Source organism: Chiloscyllium punctatum, chromosome 31, assembly GCF_047496795.1.
Source record: "Chiloscyllium punctatum isolate Juve2018m chromosome 31, sChiPun1.3, whole genome shotgun sequence".
Lineage (NCBI taxonomy): Eukaryota > Metazoa > Chordata > Chondrichthyes > Orectolobiformes > Hemiscylliidae > Chiloscyllium > Chiloscyllium punctatum.
In genome coordinates this window covers 4,814,206-4,835,580 of record NC_092769.1, presented here as the reverse complement: position 1 = coordinate 4,835,580, position 21,375 = coordinate 4,814,206, and the positions used below count along the sequence as shown (strand labels likewise).

At 46.4% G+C, this 21,375-nt stretch overlaps 11 non-coding genes across 11 annotated transcripts; all 11 read left to right on the top strand.

The window, feature by feature from the left end:
• The first annotated feature begins 543 nt into the window (after positions 1–543).
• On the top strand, positions 544–616 carry trnav-aac (transfer RNA valine (anticodon AAC)). The gene has a single exon. It is a non-coding gene; the product is annotated as a tRNA-Val (tRNA).
• A 1,664-nt stretch (positions 617–2,280) lies between these two features.
• Positions 2,281–2,362, top strand: trnal-cag (transfer RNA leucine (anticodon CAG)). The gene has a single exon. It is a non-coding gene; the product is annotated as a tRNA-Leu (tRNA).
• Positions 2,363–3,974: 1,612 nt separating this feature from the next.
• trnav-aac (transfer RNA valine (anticodon AAC)) lies at positions 3,975–4,047 on the top strand. The gene has a single exon. It is a non-coding gene; the product is annotated as a tRNA-Val (tRNA).
• A 1,664-nt stretch (positions 4,048–5,711) lies between these two features.
• Positions 5,712–5,793, top strand: trnal-cag (transfer RNA leucine (anticodon CAG)). The gene has a single exon. It is a non-coding gene; the product is annotated as a tRNA-Leu (tRNA).
• Positions 5,794–7,403: 1,610 nt separating this feature from the next.
• trnav-aac (transfer RNA valine (anticodon AAC)) lies at positions 7,404–7,476 on the top strand. Its single transcript has one exon. It is a non-coding gene; the product is annotated as a tRNA-Val (tRNA).
• Positions 7,477–10,835: 3,359 nt separating this feature from the next.
• On the top strand, positions 10,836–10,908 carry trnav-aac (transfer RNA valine (anticodon AAC)). Its single transcript has one exon. It is a non-coding gene; the product is annotated as a tRNA-Val (tRNA).
• Positions 10,909–14,267: 3,359 nt separating this feature from the next.
• trnav-aac (transfer RNA valine (anticodon AAC)) lies at positions 14,268–14,340 on the top strand. The gene has a single exon. It is a non-coding gene; the product is annotated as a tRNA-Val (tRNA).
• A 1,664-nt stretch (positions 14,341–16,004) lies between these two features.
• Positions 16,005–16,086, top strand: trnal-cag (transfer RNA leucine (anticodon CAG)). Its single transcript has one exon. It is a non-coding gene; the product is annotated as a tRNA-Leu (tRNA).
• A 1,498-nt stretch (positions 16,087–17,584) lies between these two features.
• Positions 17,585–17,657, top strand: trnav-aac (transfer RNA valine (anticodon AAC)). The gene has a single exon. It is a non-coding gene; the product is annotated as a tRNA-Val (tRNA).
• A 1,664-nt stretch (positions 17,658–19,321) lies between these two features.
• Positions 19,322–19,403, top strand: trnal-cag (transfer RNA leucine (anticodon CAG)). The gene has a single exon. It is a non-coding gene; the product is annotated as a tRNA-Leu (tRNA).
• Positions 19,404–21,015: 1,612 nt separating this feature from the next.
• Positions 21,016–21,088, top strand: trnav-aac (transfer RNA valine (anticodon AAC)). The gene has a single exon. It is a non-coding gene; the product is annotated as a tRNA-Val (tRNA).
• Positions 21,089–21,375: the final 287 nt, after the last annotated feature.

Here is a 21,375-nt window from a genome sequence, read left to right as displayed (position 1 = left end):
ATGCTCACCACATAGCCAAAGTTAAACAAGTCCCGTTCCCCAGCATTTGGCCCCTATCCCGCTAAACCCATCCTATCCAGAAACTCATCCGATTACCTTTGCAATTTTCTGAGTGTAATCGCCTCCTCCACTTCCTCTGGGAGCTCATTCCAAACACGCACAACCTTCTGTGTGGGAAATGTGCCTCAGGTCCTTTGTCAATTTCAGCCCACTCACCTTAAACCGATGCTCTCGATTTTTCAACTCACCCCAACTTGGGTAAAACACATAAATACTCAGTTTACAACCCTTCCATAAGATCATGTCACAGCCGTTATGCTGCGGGGAAAGTCGTCCCAGCTTATTCCACCTCGCCCTACGGTCCAAACATTGACGACATCCTTGTCTATATTTTGTCATCAATTTCACGTTTTTTTTTTACGTTTTCAAGATGTTAATTACGCTGGACAATAACAAGCTATTGGAAACAGAAAGGTGAAACGTAGAATTGCTTCAACTTTCAGTGCTAGATGCCACTGAGCTGCATAACGGCGGCGCCGGCTGGTTTCTGTAGTGTAGTGGTCATCACGTTCGCCTAACACGCGAAAGGTCCCCAGTTCGAAACTGGGCAGAAACTGCTTTCTTTTTCAAGTGCAGCCTTTCACATGCACAAGAACGGAGCTTCCTTGCTTGCTTTCCCATCTGCAAACCTGCCTTCGAATTTGCTTGAACGAATCTGCTCTCGTAGTGAAATGCAAGGCAACTCCGTTTAATTACTGTGCAAAGCATTATAAAGTTTTTCTCCAACCTGGTTCTGATCATATGCCATTCTGTTTGAGAGTGTAGTTGCCGCGTTCTGATCCTTCCACGAAAAGCAGTACCGCATTTGCATTCCTTGCGCAGGCGGCCCGGTTCAAAGGCAGGGAAGAAGCTGATGCGCTGGTGTCACAGCGCACCACGAATTCCTGAACTTGTCTGTCTGTCAAACGTACCCCAAAGTCGTCTCTGAAAGGCTTCATTTGGAAGCTGTCTGTCGTTATTCAACGCGCGAGAGTTGGCACCGGAGGTCCTGAATCATGTTTTGGAGCAGTTCGCACGTTAGTGGCTCATTCAATCAGCAACAGCAATGAAACAAACATACATTCTGAGAGGAACCTCCGGACCTGTGCTGTCATAGCGTCGCTAGTATTAAGGTGCGCCCCGAGATCTAAGCCATGTTGGAACTGAAACGGAGGAATCGACAGAGAGGCTACAGAATGACATCGCATCCATTTAATTTTCTTTAAATCACTGACGAGCAGGAAAATGTTCACGGGGAGGGCGAGTGGAGAAGTGTGGCAATTGAAGCTCTGGTGAAACTCCTTCTTTGTGATTCACTCAGCAAACAGAGACGTGAAGGTGACTCAGGCGTGAGAGCTCTTCACATCGAGAACAAAAAGCAATCAAGGGCAGTTAGCACCTCTTCCGGAGTGGCGGTGGGGTGAGGTAATTACCTTTTGAGTTCTGTTACTATGTTCAGAAACTGCCTTTTAGATTGAGGTGAACAGAAACTCCATTTCTAAGAAGCACCATGGAAGTTAGCAAAATGTATTGAGTCGCTTCTCGTCGATTCCCGCACAGGTTTCCTACTCACTTGGTATCCATGTGGCTCATGTCCAGGAGTGAACATCTCTGCAGCAAATTGCCCGTTTAAGGTAAAAGGCACGGAAAGTGTCATCTCGAACAGGCTCCGAGGTCAGAGCATCCTCACAATGTGATCTGTCGCTCTCGGAATGTAATGCGACTTCCGGTTTTAGGGTAGAGAACTTTCTTTGGGACCCTTATTCTGCAAAACAGACACAGTGACTGAATAAATGCTGCACGGTATGATTTGGAACACGGCCTGCTCAGCTTTGTGCATTTTCCCTGTAGTCCGGCTTGTTTCGTGTTCCGTGTAAACGTGAAAGTCGTCCTGTTTCGAGCAATGGGTGAAATCATTTAGCAAAGCAAGAATCGAAATTGCTTTAATGTCAAGCAGCTCATGGTTATTTGACCAAAGCATAAGCGAACATATATTGTCACGCACTCACAGATACATATGTAGCTGAAAAGAGTCTGAGAAGATAGACTCAGCTTACCATTGATTTTTGTCTGGATTGATGGGCTATCATTATCTGCTGCGAAATTGACATTGTAGCCGGGCACATCCCAGCAGCTGTGCGAGTCGGAGCGGGATCATGGAACCCTTTTCATGTGACTTTGCGTCTGTTGTTATGCAGGGGCACAATTGGAAATGCAAGAAAAGGGACTGCGTGGTCGGCTGGTAGTGTGGCCGAGCGGTCTAAGGCGCTGGATCCAGGTTCCAGTCTTGAAAGGGGCGCGGGTTCGAATCCCGCCACTGCCATTTCTGCTGTTTAACTCCAATGCTGCAGCTTGTTAAAATGCTGTTTCAGCCCCCACTGTATTGATGTTGAAAACAAAAGTAAAATGGGTTTGCTTCCCGGGGAATTAACTGTGGTGTGGGACAGTGCCACGCGGAAAATCGCAAACAGCTCTGCTGTTCCAGCCAATTTGTGCGTTTACTGGAACCGAATGGAGACTGTTATTTCATCGCTGTTGTGATGAAACACTGCAGAAACGAACGACTTCCTTACTTTTGCTCTGACTGACCATACTCCGTGAAATTTTCCCAGACCCTCAGTTGAGGATTTTTGCTGCTGGAAGTTACCTCAGAAACCCTGTTAACTCGTAATGTGGTGACTCGACTCGTCGTTATTTGGTTTTCTGGCCAATGGGAAAATCTATCCAATGAATTTCGATGTCACATGTTATTGAATTTCTCCCATTTCCTTTATTTCCGTCCTGGAGGCATCGGAACGGAAAGGCAATCTCATCGAGCCTGTGATTGGTGAAATTCACTTATTATGGCCCCTTCTTATTATGTTCTTTCTTTCTCTCTTTTCAGCATTGTCTGGGAGGTGTTGGTGCACTAAGGCTGCAGTATGTTTGAAAGAGTAGTTTGGAATTGCCCTGTTGTTAGTTGTGAGATTACTTTATGACTCATACCCTCGGACTGTCTCACATTTAGCATTCATGCATCTCTGTGTCTGAAAATGCATTAGGCATGCCAGTTTTGTTTGTGTTCCGTGTTAAATGCTTACTGTTTTGCGATTCACTCATACATTACGAGTTAACAGGGTTTCTGAGGTAACTTCCAGCAGCAGAAATCCTCAACTGAGGGTCTGGGAAAATTTCACGGAGTATGGTCAGTCGGATCAAAAGTAAGGAAGTCGTTCGTTTCTGCAGTGTTTCACAATACTACCTTTCCCGTGAGCAGTCGAACAGACGAAACGATTGTGCCACAGACTGCGACGGCAAGCTCTGCTAAAAAGTAATCCTTTAAAGCCGGTGTAAGCAACACGACGGTATTGGGGTACACCGCGTGGAATCAGATACTTCGGTGTATCTCGTCCATGCTCACCACATAGCCAAAGTTAAACAAGTCCCGTTCCCCAGCATTTGGCCCCTATCCCGCTAAACCCATCCTATCCAGAAACTCATCCGATTACCTTTGCAATTTTCTGAGTGTAATCGCCTCCTCCACTTCCTCTGGGAGCTCATTCCAAACACGCACAACCTTCTGTGTGGGAAATGTGCCTCAGGTCCTTTGTCAATTTCAGCCCACTCACCTTAAACCGATGCTCTCGATTTTTCAACTCACCCCAACTTCGGTAAAACACATAAATACTCAGTTTACAACCCTTCCATAAGATCATGTCACAGCCGTTATGCTGCGGGGAAAGTCGTCCCAGCTTATTCCACCTCGCCCTACGGTCCAAACATTGACGACATCCTTGTCTATATTTTGTCATCAATTTCACGTTTTTTTTTTACGTTTTCAAGATGTTAATTACGCTGGACAACAACAAGCTATTGGAAACAGAAAGGTGAAACGTAGAATTGCTTCAACTTTCAGTGCTGGATGCCACTGAGCTGCATAACGGCGGCGCCGGCTGGTTTCTGTAGTGTAGTGGTCATCACGTTCGCCTAACACGCGAAAGGTCCCCAGTTCGAAACTGGGCAGAAACTGCTTTGTTTTTCAAGTGCAGACTTTCACATGCACAAGAACGGAGCTTCCTTGCTTGCTTTCCCATCTGCAAACCTGCCTTCGAATTTGCTTGAACGAATCTGCTCTCGTAGTGAAATGCAAGGCAACTCCGTTTAATTACTGTGCAAAGCATTATAAAGTTTTTCTCCAACCTGGTTCTGATCATATGCCATTCTGTTTGAGAGTGTAGTTGCCGCGTTCTGATCCTTCCACGAAAAGCAGTACCGCATTTGCATTCCTTGCGCAGGCGGCCCGGTTCAAAGGCAGGGAAGAAGCTGATGCGCTGGTGTCACAGCGCACCACGAATTCCTGAACTTGTCTGTCTGTCAAACGTACCCCAAAGTCGTCTCTGAAAGGCTTCATTTGGAAGCTGTCTGTCGTTATTCAACGCGCGAGAGTTGGCACCGGAGGTCCTGAATCATGTTTTGGAGCAGTTCGCACGTTAGTGGCTCATTCAATCAGCAACAGCAATGAAACAAACATACACTCTGAGAGGAACCTCCGGACCTGTGCTGTCATAGCGTCGCTAGTATTAAGGTGCGCCCCGAGATCTAAGCCATGTTGGAACTGAAACGGAGGAATCGACAGAGAGGCTACAGAATGACATCGCATCCATTTAATTTTCTTTCAATCACTGACGAGCAGGAAAATGTTCACGGGGAGGGCGAGTGGACAAGTGTGGCAATTGAAGCTCTGGTGAAACTCCTTCTTTGTGATTCACTCAGCAAACAGAGACGTGAAGGTGACTCAGGCGTGAGAGCTCTTCACATCGAGAACAAAAAGCAATCAAGGGCAGTTAGCACCTCTTCCGGAGTGGCGGTGGGGTGAGGTAATTACCTTTTGAGTTCTGTTACTATGTTCAGAAACTGCCTTTTAGATTGAGGTGAACAGAAACTCCATTTCTAAGAAGCACCTTGGAAGTTAGCAAAATGTATTGAGTCGCTTCTCGTCGATTCCCGCACAGGTTTCCGACTCACTTGGTATCCATGTGGCTCATGTCCAGGAGTGAACATCTCTGCAGCAAATTGCCCGTTTAAGGTAAAAGGCACGGAAAGTGTCATCTCGAACAGGCTCCGAGGTCAGAGCATCCCCACAATGTGATCTGTCGCTCTCGGAATGTAATGCGACTTCCGGTTTTAGGGTAGAGAACTTTCTTTGGGACCCTTATTCTGCAAAACAGACACAGTGACTGAATAAATGCTGCACGGTATGATTTGGAACACGGCCTGCTCAGCTTTGTGCATTTTCCCTGTAGTCCGGCTTGTTTCGTGTTCCGTGTAAACGTGAAAGTCGTCCTGTTTCGAGCAATGGGTGAAATCATTTAGCAGAGCAAGAATCGAAATTGCAGTAATGTCAAGCAGCTCATGGTTATTTGACCAAATCATTAGCGAACATATATTGTCACGCACTCACAGATACATATGTAGCTGAAAAGAGTCTGAGAAGATAGACTCAGCTTACCATTGATTTTTGTCTGGATTGATGGGCTATCATTATCTGCTGCGAAATTGACATTGTAGCCGGGCACATCCCAGCAGCTGTGCGAGTCGGAGAGGGATCATGGAACCCTTTTCATGTGACTTTGCGTCTGTTGTTATGCAGGGGCACAATTGGAAATGCAAGAAAAGGGGCTGCGCGGCCGGCTGGTAGTGTGGCCGAGCGGTCTAAGGCGCTGGATCCAGGTTCCAGTCTTGAAAGGGGCGCGGGTTCGAATCCCGCCACTGCCTTTCTGCTGTTTAACTCCAATGCTGCAGCTTGTTAAAATGCTGTTTCCGCCCCCACTGTATTGATGTTGAAAACAAAAGTAAAATGGGTTTGCTTCCCGGGGAATTAACTGTGGTGTGGGACAGTGCCACGCGGAAAATCGCAAACAGCTCTGCTGTTCCAGCCAATTTGTGCGTTTACTGGAACCGAATGGAGACTGTTATTTCATCGCTGTTGTGATGAAACACTGCAGAAACGAACGACTTCCTTACTTTTGCTCTGACTGACCATACTCCGTGAAATTTTCCCAGACCCTCAGTTGAGGATTTTTGCTGCTGGAAGTTACCTCAGAAACCCTGTTAACTCGTAATGTGGTGACTCGACTCGTCGTTATTTGGTTTTCTGGCCAATGGGAAAATCTATCCAATGAATTTCGATGTCACATGTTATTGAATTTCTCCCATTTCCTTTATTTCCGTCCTGGAGGCATCGGAACGGAAAGGCAATCTCATCGAGACTGTGATTGGTGAAATTCACTTATTATGGCCCCTTCTTATTATGTTCTTTCTTTCTCTCTTTTCAGCATTGTCTGGGAGGTGTTGGTGCACTAAGGCTGCAGTATGTTTGAAAGAGTAGTTTGGAATTGCCCTGTTGTTAGTTGTGAGATTACTTTATGACTCATACCCTCGGACTGTCTCACATTTAGCATTCATGCATCTCTGTGTCTGAAAATGCATTAGGCATGCCAGTTTTGTTTGTGTTCCGTGTTAAATGCTTACTGTTTTGCGATTCACTCAGTACATTACGAGTTAACAGGGTTTCTGAGGTAACTTCCAGCAGCAGAAATCCTCAACTGAGGGTCTGGGAAAATTTCACGGAGTATGGTCAGTCGGATCAAAAGTAAGGAAGTCGTTCGTTTCTGCAGTGTTTCACAATACTACCTTTCCCGTGAGCAGTCGAACAGAAAACGATTGTGCCACAGACTGCGACGGCAAGCTCTGCTAAAAAGTAATCCTTTAAAGCCGGTGTAAGCAACACGACGGTATTGGGGTACACCGCGTGGAATCAGATACTTCGGTGTATCTCGTCCATGCTCACCACCTAGCCAAAGTTAAACAAGTCCCGTTCCCCAGCATTTGGCCCCTATCCCGCTAAACCCATCCTATCCAGAAACTCATCCGATTACCTTTGCAATTTTCTGAGTGTAATCGCCTCCTCCACTTCCTCTGGGAGCTCATTCCAAACACGCACAACCTTCTGTGTGGGAAATGTGCCTCAGGTCCTTTGTCAATTTCAGCCCACTCACCTTAAACCGATGCTCTCGATTTTTCAACTCACCCCAATGTGGATAAAACACATAAATACTCAGTTTACAACCCTTCCATAAGATCATGTCGCAGCCGTTATGCTGCGGGGAAAGTCGTCCCAGCTTATTCCACCTCGCACTACGGTCCAAACATTGATGACATCCTTGTCTATATTTTGTCATCAATTTCACGTGCTTTTTTAACGTTTTCAAGATGTTAATTACGCTGGACAACAACAAGCTATTGGAAACAGAAAGGTGAAACGTAGAATTGCTTCAACTTTCAGTGCTGGATGCCACTGAGCTGCATAACGGCGGCGCCGGCTGGTTTCTGTAGTGTAGTGGTCATCACGTTCGCCTAACACGCGAAAGGTCCCCAGTTCGAAACTGGGCAGAAACTGCTTTGTTTTTCAAGTGCAGCCTTTCACATGCACAAGAACGGAGCTTCCTTGCTTGCTTTCCCATCTGCAAACCTGCCTTCGAATTTGCTTGAACGAATCTGCTCTCGTAGTGAAATGCAAGGCAACTCCGTTTAATTACTGTGCAAAGCATTATAAAGTTTTTCTCCATCCTGGTTCTGATCATATGCCATTCTGTTTGAGAGTGTAGTTGCCGCGTTCTGATCGTTCCACGAAAAGCAGTACCGCATTTGCATTCCTTGCGCAGGCGGCCCGGTTCAAAGGCAGGGAAGAAGCTGATGCGCTGGTGTCACAGCGCACCACGAATTCCTGAACTTGTCTGTCTGTCAAACGTACCCCAAAGTCGTCTCTGAAAGGCTTCATTTGGAAGCTGTCTGTCGTTATTCAACGCGCGAGAGTTGGCACCGGAGGTCCTGAATCATGTTTTGGAGCAGTTCGCACGTTAGTGGCTCATTCAATCAGCAACAGCAATGAAACAAACATACACTCTGAGAGGAACCTCCGGACCTGTGCTGTCATAGCGTCGCTAGTATTAAGGTGCGCCCCGAGATCGAAGCCATGTTGGAACTGAAACGGAGGAATCGACAGAGAGGCTACAGAATGACATCGCATCCATTTAATTTTCTTTCAATCACTGACGAGCAGGAAAATGTTCACGGGGAGGGCGAGTGGAGAAGTGTGGCAATTGAAGCTCTGGTGAAACTCCTTCTTTGTGATTCACTCAGCAAACAGAGACGTGAAGGTGACTCAGGCGTGAGAGCTCTTCACATCGAGAACAAAAAGCAATCAAGGGCAGTTAGCACCTCTTCCGGAGTGGCGGTGGGGTGAGGTAATTACCTTTTGAGTTCTGTTACTATGTTCAGAAACTGCCTTTTAGATTGAGGTGAACAGAAACTCCATTTCTAAGAAGCACCATGGAAGTTAGCAAAATGTATTGAGTCGCTTCTCGTCGATTCCCGCACAGGTTTCCGACTCAGTTGGTATCCATGTGGCTCATGTCCAGGAGTGAACATCTCTGCAGCAAATTGCCCGTTTAAGGTAAAAGGCACGGAAAGTGTCATCTCGAACAGGCTCCGAGGTCAGAGCATCCTCACAATGTGATCTGTCGCTCTCGGAATGTAATGCGACTTCCGGTTTTAGGGTAGAGAACTTTCTTTGGGACCCTTGTTCTGCAAAACAGAAACAGTGACTGAATAAATGCTGCACGGTATGATTTGGAACACGGCCTGCTCAGCTTTGTGCATTTTCCCTGTAGTCCGGCGTGTTTCGTGTTCCGTGTAAACGTGAAAGTCGTCCTGTTTCGAGCAATGGGTGAAATCATTTAGCAGAGCAAGAATCGAAATTGCAGTAATGTCAAGCAGCTCATGGTTATTTGACCAAATCATAAGCGAACATATATTGTCACGCACTCACAGATACATATGTAGCTGAAAAGAGTCTGAGAAGATAGACTCAGCTTACCATTGATTTTTGTCTGGATTGATGGGCTATCATTATCTGCTGCGAAATTGATATTGTAGCCGGGCACATCCCAGCAGCTGTGCGAGTCGGAGAGGGATCATGGAACCCTTTTCATGTGACTTTGCGTCTGTTGTTATGCAGGGGCACAATTGGAAATGCAAGAAAAGGGGCTTCGCGGTCGGCTGGTAGTGTGGCCGAGCGGTCTAAGACGCTGGATCCAGGTTCCAGTCTTGAAAGGGGCGCGGGTTCGAATCCCCCCACTGCCATTTCTGCTGTTTAACTCCAATGCTGCAGCTTGTTAAAATGCTGTTTCCGCCCCCACTGTATTGATGTTGAAAGCAAAAGTAAAATGGGTTTGGTGCCCGGGGAATTAACTGTGGTGTGGGACAGTGCCACGCGGAAAATCGCAAACAGCTCTGCTGCTCCAGCCAATTTGTGCGTTTACTGGAACCGAATGGAGACTGTTATTTCATCGCTGTTGTGATGAAACACTGCAGAAACGATCGACTTACTTACTTTTGCTCCGACTGACCATACTCCGTGAAATTTTCCCAGACCCTCAGTTGAGGATTTTTGTTGCTGGAAGTTACCTCAGAAACCCTGTTAACTCGTAATGTGGTGACTCGACTCGTCGTTATTTGGTTTTCTGGCCAATGGGAAAATCGATCCAATGAATTTCGATGTCACATGTTATTGAATTTCTCCCATTTCCTTTATTTCCGTCCTGGAGGCATCGGAACGGAAAGGGAATCTCATCGAGACTGTGATTGGTGAAATTCACTTTTTATGGCCCCTTCTTATTATGTTCTTTCTTTCTCTCTTTTCAGCATTGTCTGGGAGGTGTTGGTGCACTAAGGCTGCAGTATGTTTGAAAGAGTAGTTTGGAATTGCCCTGTTGTTAGTTGTGAGATTACTTTATGACTCATGCCCTCGGACTGTCTCACATTTAGCATTCATGCATCTCTGTGTCTGAAAATGCATTAGGCATGCCAGTTTTGTTTGTGTTCCGTGTTAAATGCTTACTGTTTTGCGATTCGCTCAGTACATTACGAGTTAACAGGGTTTCTGAGGTAACTTCCAGCAGCAGAAATCCTCAACTGAGGGTCTGGGAAAATTTCACGGAGTATGGTCAGTCGGATCAAAAGTAAGGAAGTCGTTCGTTTCTGCAGTGTTTCACAATACTACCTTTCCCGTGAGCAGTCGAACAGACGAAACGATTGTGCCACTGACTGCGACGGCAAGCTCTGCTAAAAAGTAATCCTTTAAAGCCGGTGTAAGCAACACGACGGTATTGGGGTACACCGCGTGGAATCAGATACTTCGGTGTATCTCGTCCATGCTCACCACCTAGCCAAAGTTAAACAAGTCCCGTTCCCCAGCATTTGGCCCCTATCCCGCTAAACCCATCCTATCCAGAAACTCATCCGATTACCTTTGCAATTTTCTGAGTGTAATCGCCTCCTCCACTTCCTCTGGGAGCTCATTCCAAACACGCACAACCTTCTGTGTGGGAAATGTGCCTCAGGTCCTTTGTCAATTTCAGCCCACTCACCTTAAACCGATGCTCTCGATTTTTCAACTCACCCCAATGTGGATAAAACACATAAATACTCAGTTTACAACCCTTCCATAAGATCATGTCGCAGCCGTTATGCTGCGGGGAAAGTCGTCCCAGCTTATTCCACCTCGCACTACGGTCCAAACATTGATGACATCCTTGTCTATATTTTGTCATCAATTTCACGTGCTTTTTTAACGTTTTCAAGATGTTAATTACGCTGGACAACAACAAGCTATTGGAAACAGAAAGGTGAAACGTAGAATTGCTTCAACTTTCAGTGCTGGATGCCACTGAGCTGCATAACGGCGGCGCCGGCTGGTTTCTGTAGTGTAGTGGTCATCACGTTCGCCTAACACGCGAAAGGTCCCCAGTTCGAAACTGGGCAGAAACTGCTTTGTTTTTCAAGTGCAGCCTTTCACATGCACAAGAACGGAGCTTCCTTGCTTGCTTTCCCATCTGCAAACCTGCCTTCGAATTTGCTTGAACGAATCTGCTCTCGTAGTGAAATGCAAGGCAACTCCGTTTAATTACTGTGCAAAGCATTATAAAGTTTTTCTCCATCCTGGTTCTGATCATATGCCATTCTGTTTGAGAGTGTAGTTGCCGCGTTCTGATCGTTCCACGAAAAGCAGTACCGCATTTGCATTCCTTGCGCAGGCGGCCCGGTTCAAAGGCAGGGAAGAAGCTGATGCGCTGGTGTCACAGCGCACCACGAATTCCTGAACTTGTCTGTCTGTCAAACGTACCCCAAAGTCGTCTCTGAAAGGCTTCATTTGGAAGCTGTCTGTCGTTATTCAACGCGCGAGAGTTGGCACCGGAGGTCCTGAATCATGTTTTGGAGCAGTTCGCACGTTAGTGGCTCATTCAATCAGCAACAGCAATGAAACAAACATACACTCTGAGAGGAACCTCCGGACCTGTGCTGTCATAGCGTCGCTAGTATTAAGGTGCGCCCCGAGATCGAAGCCATGTTGGAACTGAAACGGAGGAATCGACAGAGAGGCTACAGAATGACATCGCATCCATTTAATTTTCTTTCAATCACTGACGAGCAGGAAAATGTTCACGGGGAGGGCGAGTGGAGAAGTGTGGCAATTGAAGCTCTGGTGAAACTCCTTCTTTGTGATTCACTCAGCAAACAGAGACGTGAAGGTGACTCAGGCGTGAGAGCTCTTCACATCGAGAACAAAAAGCAATCAAGGGCAGTTAGCACCTCTTCCGGAGTGGCGGTGGGGTGAGGTAATTACCTTTTGAGTTCTGTTACTATGTTCAGAAACTGCCTTTTAGATTGAGGTGAACAGAAACTCCATTTCTAAGAAGCACCATGGAAGTTAGCAAAATGTATTGAGTCGCTTCTCGTCGATTCCCGCACAGGTTTCCGACTCAGTTGGTATCCATGTGGCTCATGTCCAGGAGTGAACATCTCTGCAGCAAATTGCCCGTTTAAGGTAAAAGGCACGGAAAGTGTCATCTCGAACAGGCTCCGAGGTCAGAGCATCCTCACAATGGGATCTGTCGCTCTCGGAATGTAATGCGACCTCCGGTTTTAGGGTAGAGAACTTTCTTTGGGACCCTTATTCTGCAAAACAGACACAGTGACTGAATAAATGCTGCACGGTATGATTTGGAACACGGCCTGGTCAGCTTTGTGCATTTTCCCTGTAGTCCGGCGTGTTTCGTGTTCCGTGTAAACGTGAAAGTCGTCCTGTTTCGAGCAATGGGTGAAATCATTTAGCAGAGCAAGAATCGAAATTGCAGTAATGTCAAGCAGCTCATGGTTATTTGACCAAATCATAAGCGAACATATATTGTCACGCACTCACAGATACATATGTAGCTGAAAAGAGTCTGAGAAGATAGACTCAGCTTACCATTGATTTTTGTCTGGATTGATGGGCTATCATTATCTGCTGCGAAATTGACATTGTAGCCGGGCACATCCCAGCAGCTGTGCGAGTCGGAGAGGGATCATGGAACCCTTTTCATGTGACTTTGCGTCTGTTGTTATGCAGGGGCACAATTGGAAATGCAAGAAAAGGGGCTGCGCGGTCGGCTGGTAGTGTGGCCGAGCGGTCTAAGACGCTGGATCCAGGTTCCAGTCTTGAAAGGGGCGCGGGTTCGAATCCCCCCACTGCCATTTCTGCTGTTTAACTCCAATGCTGCAGCTTGTTAAAATGCTGTTTCCGCCCCCACTGTATTGATGTTGAAAGCAAAAGTAAAATGGGTTTGGTGCCCGGGGAATTAACTGTGGTGTGGGACAGTGCCACGCGGAAAATCGCAAACAGCTCTGCTGCTCCAGCCAATTTGTGCGTTTACTGGAACCGAATGGAGACTGTTATTTCATCGCTGTTGTGATGAAACACTGCAGAAACGATCGACTTACTTACTTTTGCTCTGACTGACCATACTCCGTGAAATTTTCCCAGACCCTCAGTTGAGGATTTTTGTTGCTGGAAGTTACCTCAGAAACCCTGTTAACTCGTAATGTGGTGACTCGACTCGTCGTTATTTGGTTTTCTGGCCAATGGGAAAATCGATCCAATGAATTTCGATGTCACATGTTATTGAATTTCTCCCATTTCCTTTATTTCCGTCCTGGAGGCATCGGAACGGAAAGGGAATCTCATCGAGACTGTGATTGGTGAAATTCACTTTTTATGGCCCCTTCTTATTATGTTCTTTCTTTCTCTCTTTTCAGCATTGTCTGGGAGGTGTTGGTGCACTAAGGCTGCAGTATGTTTGAAAGAGTAGTTTGGAATTGCCCTGTTGTTAGTTGTGAGATTACTTTATGACTCATGCCCTCGGACTGTCTCACATTTAGCATTCATGCATCTCTGTGTCTGAAAATGCATTAGGCATGCCAGTTTTGTTTGTGTTCCGTGTTAAATGCTTACTGTTTTGCGATTCGCTCAGTACATTACGAGTTAACAGGGTTTCTGAGGTAACTTCCAGCAGCAGAAATCCTCAACTGAGGGTCTGGGAAAATTTCACGGAGTATGGTCAGTCGGATCAAAAGTAAGGAAGTCGTTCGTTTCTGCAGTGTTTCACAATACTACCTTTCCCGTGAGCAGTCGAACAGACGAAACGATTGTGCCACTGACTGCGACGGCAAGCTCTGCTAAAAAGTAATCCTTTAAAGCCGGTGTAAGCAACACGACGGTATTGGGGTACACCGCGTGGAATCAGATACTTCGGTGTATCTCGTCCATGCTCACCACCTAGCCAAAGTTAAACAAGTCCCGTTCCCCAGCATTTGGCCCCTATCCCGCTAAACCCATCCTATCCAGAAACTCATCCGATTACCTTTGCAATTTTCTGAGTGTAATCGCCTCCTCCACTTCCTCTGGGGGCTCATTCCAAACACGCACAACCTTCTGTGTGGGAAATGTGCCTCAGGTCCTTTGTCAATTTCAGCCCACTCACCTTAAACCGATGCTCTCGATTTTTCAACTGACCCCAATGTGGATAAAACACATAAATACTCAGTTTACAACCCTTCCATAAGATCATGTCGCAGCCGTTATGCTGCGGGGAAAGTCGTCCCAGCTTATTCCACCTCGCACTACGGTCCAAACATTGATGACATCCTTGTCTATATTTTGTCATCAATTTCACGTGCTTTTTTAACGTTTTCAAGATGTTAATTACGCTGGACAACAACAAGCTATTGGAAACAGAAAGGTGAAACGTAGAATTGCTTCAACTTTCAGTGCTGGATGCCACTGAGCTGCATAACGGCGGCGCCGGCTGGTTTCTGTAGTGTAGTGGTCATCACGTTCGCCTAACACGCGAAAGGTCCCCAGTTCGAAACTGGGCAGAAACTGCTTTGTTTTTCAAGTGCAGACTTTCACATGCACAAGAACGGAGCTTCCTTGCTTGCTTTCCCATCTGCAAACCTGCCTTCGAATTTGCTTGAACGAATCTGCTCTCGTAGTGAAATGCAAGGCAACTCCGTTTAATTACTGTGCAAAGCATTATAAAGTTTTTCTCCAACCTGGTTCTGATCATATGCCATTCTGTTTGAGAGTGTAGTTGCCGCGTTCTGATCGTTCCACGAAAAGCAGTACCGCATTTGCATTCCTTGCGCAGGCGGCCCGGTTCAAAGGCAGGGAAGAAGCTGATGCGCTGGTGTCACAGCGCACCACGAATTCCTGAACTTGTCTGTCTGTCAAACGTACCCCAAAGTCGTCTCTGAAAGGCTTCATTTGGAAGCTGTCTGTCGTTATTCAACGCGCGAGAGTTGGCACCGGAGGTCCTGAATCATGTTTTGGAGCAGTTCGCACGTTAGTGGCTCATTCAATCAGCAACAGCAATGAAACAAACATACACTCTGAGAGGAACCTCCGGACCTGTGCTGTCATAGCGTCGCTAGTATTAAGGTGCGCCCCGAGATCGAAGCCATGTTGGAACTGAAACGGAGGAATCGACAGAGAGGCTACAGAATGACATCGCATCCATTTAATTTTCTTTCAATCACTGACGAGCAGGAAAATGTTCACGGGGAGGGCGAGTGGAGAAGTGTGGCAATTGAAGCTCTGGTGAAACTCCTTCTTTGTGATTCACTCAGCAAACAGAGACGTGAAGGTGACTCAGGCGTGAGAGCTCTTCACATCGAGAACAAAAAGCAATCAAGGGCAGTTAGCACCTCTTCCGGAGTGGCGGTGGGGTGAGGTAATTACCTTTTGAGTTCTGTTACTATGTTCAGAAACTGCCTTTTAGATTGAGGTGAACAGAAACTCCATTTCTAAGAAGCACCATGGAAGTTAGCAAAATGTATTGAGTCGCTTCTCGTCGATTCCCGCACAGGTTTCCGACTCAGTTGGTATCCATGTGGCTCATGTCCAGGAGTGAACATCTCTGCAGCAAATTGCCCGTTTAAGGTAAAAGGCACGGAAAGTGTCATCTCGAACAGGCTCCGAGGGCAGAGCATCCTCACAATGTGATCTGTCGCTCTCGGAATGTAATGCGACTTCCGGTTTTAGGGTAGAGAACTTTCTTTGGGACCCTTATTCTGCAAAACAGACACAGTGACTGAATAAATGCTGCACGGTATGATGTGGAACACGGCCTGCTCAGCTTTGTGCATTTTCCGTGTAGTCCGGCGTGTTTCGTGTTCCGTGTAAACGTGAAAGTCGTCCTGTTTCGAGCAATGGGTGAAATCATTTAGCAGAGCAAGAATCGAAATTGCAGTAATGTCAAGCAGCTCATGGTTATTTGACCAAATCATAAGCGAACATATATTGTCACGCACTCACAGATACATATGTAGCTGAAAAGAGTCTGAGAAGATAGACTCAGCTTACCATTGATTTTTGTCTGGATTGATGGGCTATCATTATCTGCTGCGAAATTGACATTGTAGCCGGGCACATCCCAGCAGCTGTGCGAGTCGGAGAGGGATCATGGAACCCTTTTCATGTGACTTTGCGTCTGTTGTTATGCAGGGGCACAATTGGAAATGCAAGAAAAGGGGCAGTGCGGTCGGCTGGTAGTGTGGCCGAGCGGTCTAAGGCGCTGGATCCAGGTTCCAGTCTTGAAAGGGGCGCGGGTTCGAATCCCGCCACTGCCATTTCTGCTGTTTAACTCCAATGCTGTGGCTTGTTAAAATGCTGTTTCCGCCCCCACTGTATTGATGTTGAAAACAAAAGTAAAATGGGTTTGCTTCCCGGGGAATTAACTGTGGTGTGGGACAGTGCCACGCGGAAAGTCGCAAACAGCTCTGCTGTTCCAGGCAATTTGTGCGTTTACTGTAACCGAATGGAGACTGTTATTTCATCGCTGTTGTGATGAAACACTGCAGAAACGAACGACTTACTTACTTTTGCTCTGACTGACCATACTCCGTGAAATTTTCCCAGACCCTCAGTTGAGGATTTTTGCTGCTGGAAGTTACCTCAGAAACCCTGTTAACTCGTAATGTGGTGACTCGACTCGTCGTTATTTGGTTTTCTGGCCAATGGGAAAATCTATCCAATGAATTTCGATGTCACATGTTATTGAATTTCTCCCATTTCCTTTATTTCCGTCCTGGAGGCATCGGAACGGAAAGGCAATCTCATCGAGACTGTGATTGGTGAAATTCACTTATTATGGCCCCTTCTTATTATGTTCTTTCTTTCTCTCTTTTCAGCATTGTCTGGGAGGTGTTGGTGCACTAAGGCTGCAGTATGTTTGAAAGAGTAGTTTGGAATTGCCCTGTTGTTAGTTGTGAGATTACTTTATGACTCATGCCCTCGGACTGTCTCACATTTAGCATTCATGCATCTCTGTGTCTGAAAATGCATTAGGCATGCCAGTTTTGTTTGTGTTCCGTGTTAAATGCTTACTGTTTTGCGATTCACTCAGTACATTACGAGTTAACAGGGTTTCTGAGGTAACTTCCAGCAGCAGAAATCCTCAACTGAGGGTCTGGGAAAATTTCACGGAGTATGGTCAGTCGGATCAAATCCTTTAAAGCCGGTGTAAGCAACACGACGGTATTGGGGTACACCGCGTGGAATCAGATACTTCGGTGTATCTCGTCCATGCTCACCACATAGCCAAAGTTAAACAAGTCCCGTTCCCCAGCATTTGGCCCCTATCCCGCTAAACCCATCCTATCCAGAAACTCATCCGATTACCTTTGCAATTTTCTGAGTGTAATCGCCTCCTCCACTTCCTCTGGGAGCTCATTCCAAACACGCACAACCTTCTGTGTGGGAAATGTGCCTCAGGTCCTTTGTCAATTTCAGCCCACTCACCTTAAACCGATGCTCTCGATTTTTCAACTCACCCCAACTTCGGTAAAACACATAAATACTCAGTTTACAACCCTTCCATAAGATCATGTCACAGCCGTTATGCTGCGGGGAAAGTCGTCCCAGCTTATTCCACCTCGCCCTACGGTCCAAACATTGACGACATCCTTGTCTATATTTTGTCATCAATTTCACGTTTTTTTTTTACGTTTTCAAGATGTTAATTACGCTGGACAATAACAAGCTATTGGAAACAGAAAGGTGAAACGTAGAATTGCTTCAACTTTCAGTGCTGGATGCCACTGAGCTGCATAACGGCGGCGCCGGCTGGTTTCTGTAGTGTAGTGGTCATCACGTTCGCCTAACACGCGAAAGGTCCCCAGTTCGAAACTGGGCAGAAACTGCTTTGTTTTTCAAGTGCAGACTTTCACATGCACAAGAACGGAGCTTCCTTGCTTGCTTTCCCATCTGCAAACCTGCCTTCGAATTTGCTTGAACGAATCTGCTCTCGTAGTGAAATGCAAGGCAACTCCGTTTAATTACTGTGCAAAGCATTATAAAGTTTTTCTCCAACCTGGTTCTGATCATATGCCATTCTGTTTGAGAGTGTAGTTGCCGCGTTCTGATCCTTCCACGAAAAGCAGTACCGCATTTGCATTCCTTGCGCAGGCGGCCCGGTTCAAAGGCAGGGAAGAAGCTGATGCGCTGGTGTCACAGCGCACCACGAATTCCTGAAATTGTCTGTCTGTCAAACGTACCCCAAAGTCGTCTCTGAAAGGCTTCATTTGGAAGCTGTCTGTCGTTATTCAACGCGCGAGAGTTGGCACCGGAGGTCCTGAATCATGTTTTGGAGCAGTTCGCACGTTAGTGGCTCATTCAATCAGCAACAGCAATGAAACAAACATACATTCTGAGAGGAACCTCCGGACCTGTGCTGTCATAGCGTCGCTAGTATTAAGGTGCGCCCCGAGATCTAAGCCATGTTGGAACTGAAACGGAGGAATCGACAGAGAGGCTACAGAATGACATCGCATCCATTTAATTTTCTTTAAATCACTGACGAGCAGGAAAATGTTCACGGGGAGGGCGAGTGGAGAAGTGTGGCAATTGAAGCTCTGGTGAAACTCCTTCTTTGTGATTCACTCAGCAAACAGAGACGTGAAGGTGACTCAGGCGTGAGAGCTCTTCACATCGAGAACAAAAAGCAATCAAGGGCAGTTAGCACCTCTTCCGGAGTGGCGGTGGGGTGAGGTAATTACCTTTTGAGTTCTGTTACTATGTTCAGAAACTGCCTTTTAGATTGAGGTGAACAGAAACTCCATTTCTAAGAAGCACCATGGAAGTTAGCAAAATGTATTGAGTCGCTTCTCGTCGATTCCCGCACAGGTTTCCGACTCACTTGGTATCCATGTGGCTCATGTCCAGGAGTGAACATCTCTGCAGCAAATTGCACGGTTAAGGTAAAAGGCACGGAAAGTGTCATCTCGAACAGGCTCCGAGGGCAGAGCATCCTCACAATGTGATCTGTCGCTCTCGGAATGTAATGCGACTTCCGGTTTTAGGGTAGAGAACTTTCTTTGGGACCCTTATTCTGCAAAACAGAAACAGTGACTGAATAAATGCTGCACGGTATGATTTGGAACACGGCCTGCTCAGCTTTGTGCATTTTCCCTGTAGTCCGGCTTGTTTCGTGTTCCGTGTAAACGTGAATGTCGTCCTTTTTCGAGCAATGGGTGAAATCATTTAGCAAAGCAAGAATCGAAATTGCAGTAATGTCAAGCAGCTCATGGTTATTTGACCAAATCATAAGCGAACATATATTGTCACGCACTCACAGATACATATGTAGCTGAAAAGAGTCTGAGAAGATAGACTCAGCTTACCATTGATTTTTGTCTGGATTGATGGGCTATCATTATCTGCTGCGAAATTGACATTGTAGCCGGGCACATCCCAGCAGCTGTGCGAGTCGGAGAGGGATCATGGAACCCTTTTCATGTGACTTTGCGTCTGTTGTTATGCAGGGGCACAATTGGAAATGCAAGAAAAGGGACTGCGCGGACGGCTGGTCGTGTGGCCGAGCGGTCTAAGGCGCTGGATCCAGGTTCCAGTCTTGAAAGGGGCGCGGGTTCGAATCCCGCCACTGCCATTTCTGCTGTTTAACTCCAATGCTGCAGCTTGTTAAAATGCTGTTTCCGCCCCCACTGTATTGATGTTGAAAACAAAAGTAAAATGGGTTTGCTTCCCGGGGAATTAACTGTGGTGTGGGACAGTGCCACGCGGAAAATCGCAAACAGCTCTGCTGTTCCAGCCAATTTGTGCGTTTACTGGAACCGAATGGAGACTGTTATTTCATCGCTGTTGTGATGAAACACTGCAGAAACGAACGACTTCCTTACTTTTGCTCTGACTGACCATACTCCGTGAAATTTTCCCAGACCCTCAGTTGAGGATTTTTGCTGCTGGAAGTTACCTCAGAAACCCTGTTAACTCGTAATGTGGTGACTCGACTCGTCGTTATTTGGTTTTCTGGCCAATGGGAAAATCTATCCAATGAATTTCGATGTCACATGTTATTGAATTTCTCCCATTTCCTTTATTTCCGTCCTGGAGGCATCGGAACGGAAAGGCAATCTCATCGAGCCTGTGATTGGTGAAATTCACTTATTATGGCCCCTTCTTATTATGTTCTTTCTTTCTCTCTTTTCAGCATTGTCTGGGAGGTGTTGGTGCACTAAGGCTGCAGTATGTTTGAAAGAGTAGTTTGGAATTGCCCTGTTGTTAGTTGTGAGATTACTTTATGACTCATACCCTCGGACTGTCTCACATTTAGCATTCATGCATCTCTGTGTCTGAAAATGCATTAGGCATGCCAGTTTTGTTTGTGTTCCGTGTTAAATGCTTACTGTTTTGCGATTCACTCATACATTACGAGTTAACAGGGTTTCTGAGGTAACTTCCAGCAGCAGAAATCCTCAACTGAGGGTCTGGGAAAATTTCACGGAGTATGGTCAGTCGGATCAAAAGTAAGGAAGTCGTTCGTTTCTGCAGTGTTTCACAATACTACCTTTCCCGTGAGCAGTCGAACAGACGAAACGATTGTGCCACAGACTGCGACGGCAAGCTCTGCTAAAAAGTAATCCTTTAAAGCCGGTGTAAGCAACACGACGGTATTGGGGTACACCGCGTGGAATCAGATACTTCGGTGTATCTCGTCCATGCTCACCACATAGCCAAAGTTAAACAAGTCCCGTTCCCCAGCATTTGGCCCCTATCCCGCTAAACCCATCCTATCCAGAAACTCATCCGATTACCTTTGCAATTTTCTGAGTGTAATCGCCTCCTCCACTTCCTCTGGGAGCTCATTCCAAACACGCACAACCTTCTGTGTGGGAAATGTGCCTCAGGTCCTTTGTCAATTTCAGCCCACTCACCTTAAACCGATGCTCTCGATTTTTCAACTCACCCCAACTTCGGTAAAACACATAAATACTCAGTTTACAACCCTTCCATAAGATCATGTCACAGCCGTTATGCTGCGGGGAAAGTCGTCCCAGCTTATTCCACCTCGCCCTACGGTCCAAACATTGACGACATCCTTGTCTATATTTTGTCATCAATTTCACGTTTTTTTTTTACGTTTTCAAGATGTTAATTACGCTGGACAACAACAAGCTATTGGAAACAGAAAGGTGAAACGTAGAATTGCTTCAACTTTCAGTGCTGGATGCCACTGAGCTGCATAACGGCGGCGCCGGCTGGTTTCTGTAGTGTAGTGGTCATCACGTTCGCCTAACACGCGAAAGGTCCCCAGTTCGAAACTGGGCAGAAACTGCTTTGTTTTTCAAGTGCAGACTTTCACATGCACAAGAACGGAGCTTCCTTGCTTGCTTTCCCATCTGCAAACCTGCCTTCGAATTTGCTTGAACGAATCTGCTCTCGTAGTGAAATGCAAGGCAACTCCGTTTAATTACTGTGCAAAGCATTATAAAGTTTTTCTCCAACCTGGTTCTGATCATATGCCATTCTGTTTGAGAGTGTAGTTGCCGCGTTCTGATCCTTCCACGAAAAGCAGTACCGCATTTGCATTCCTTGCGCAGGCGGCCCGGTTCAAAGGCAGG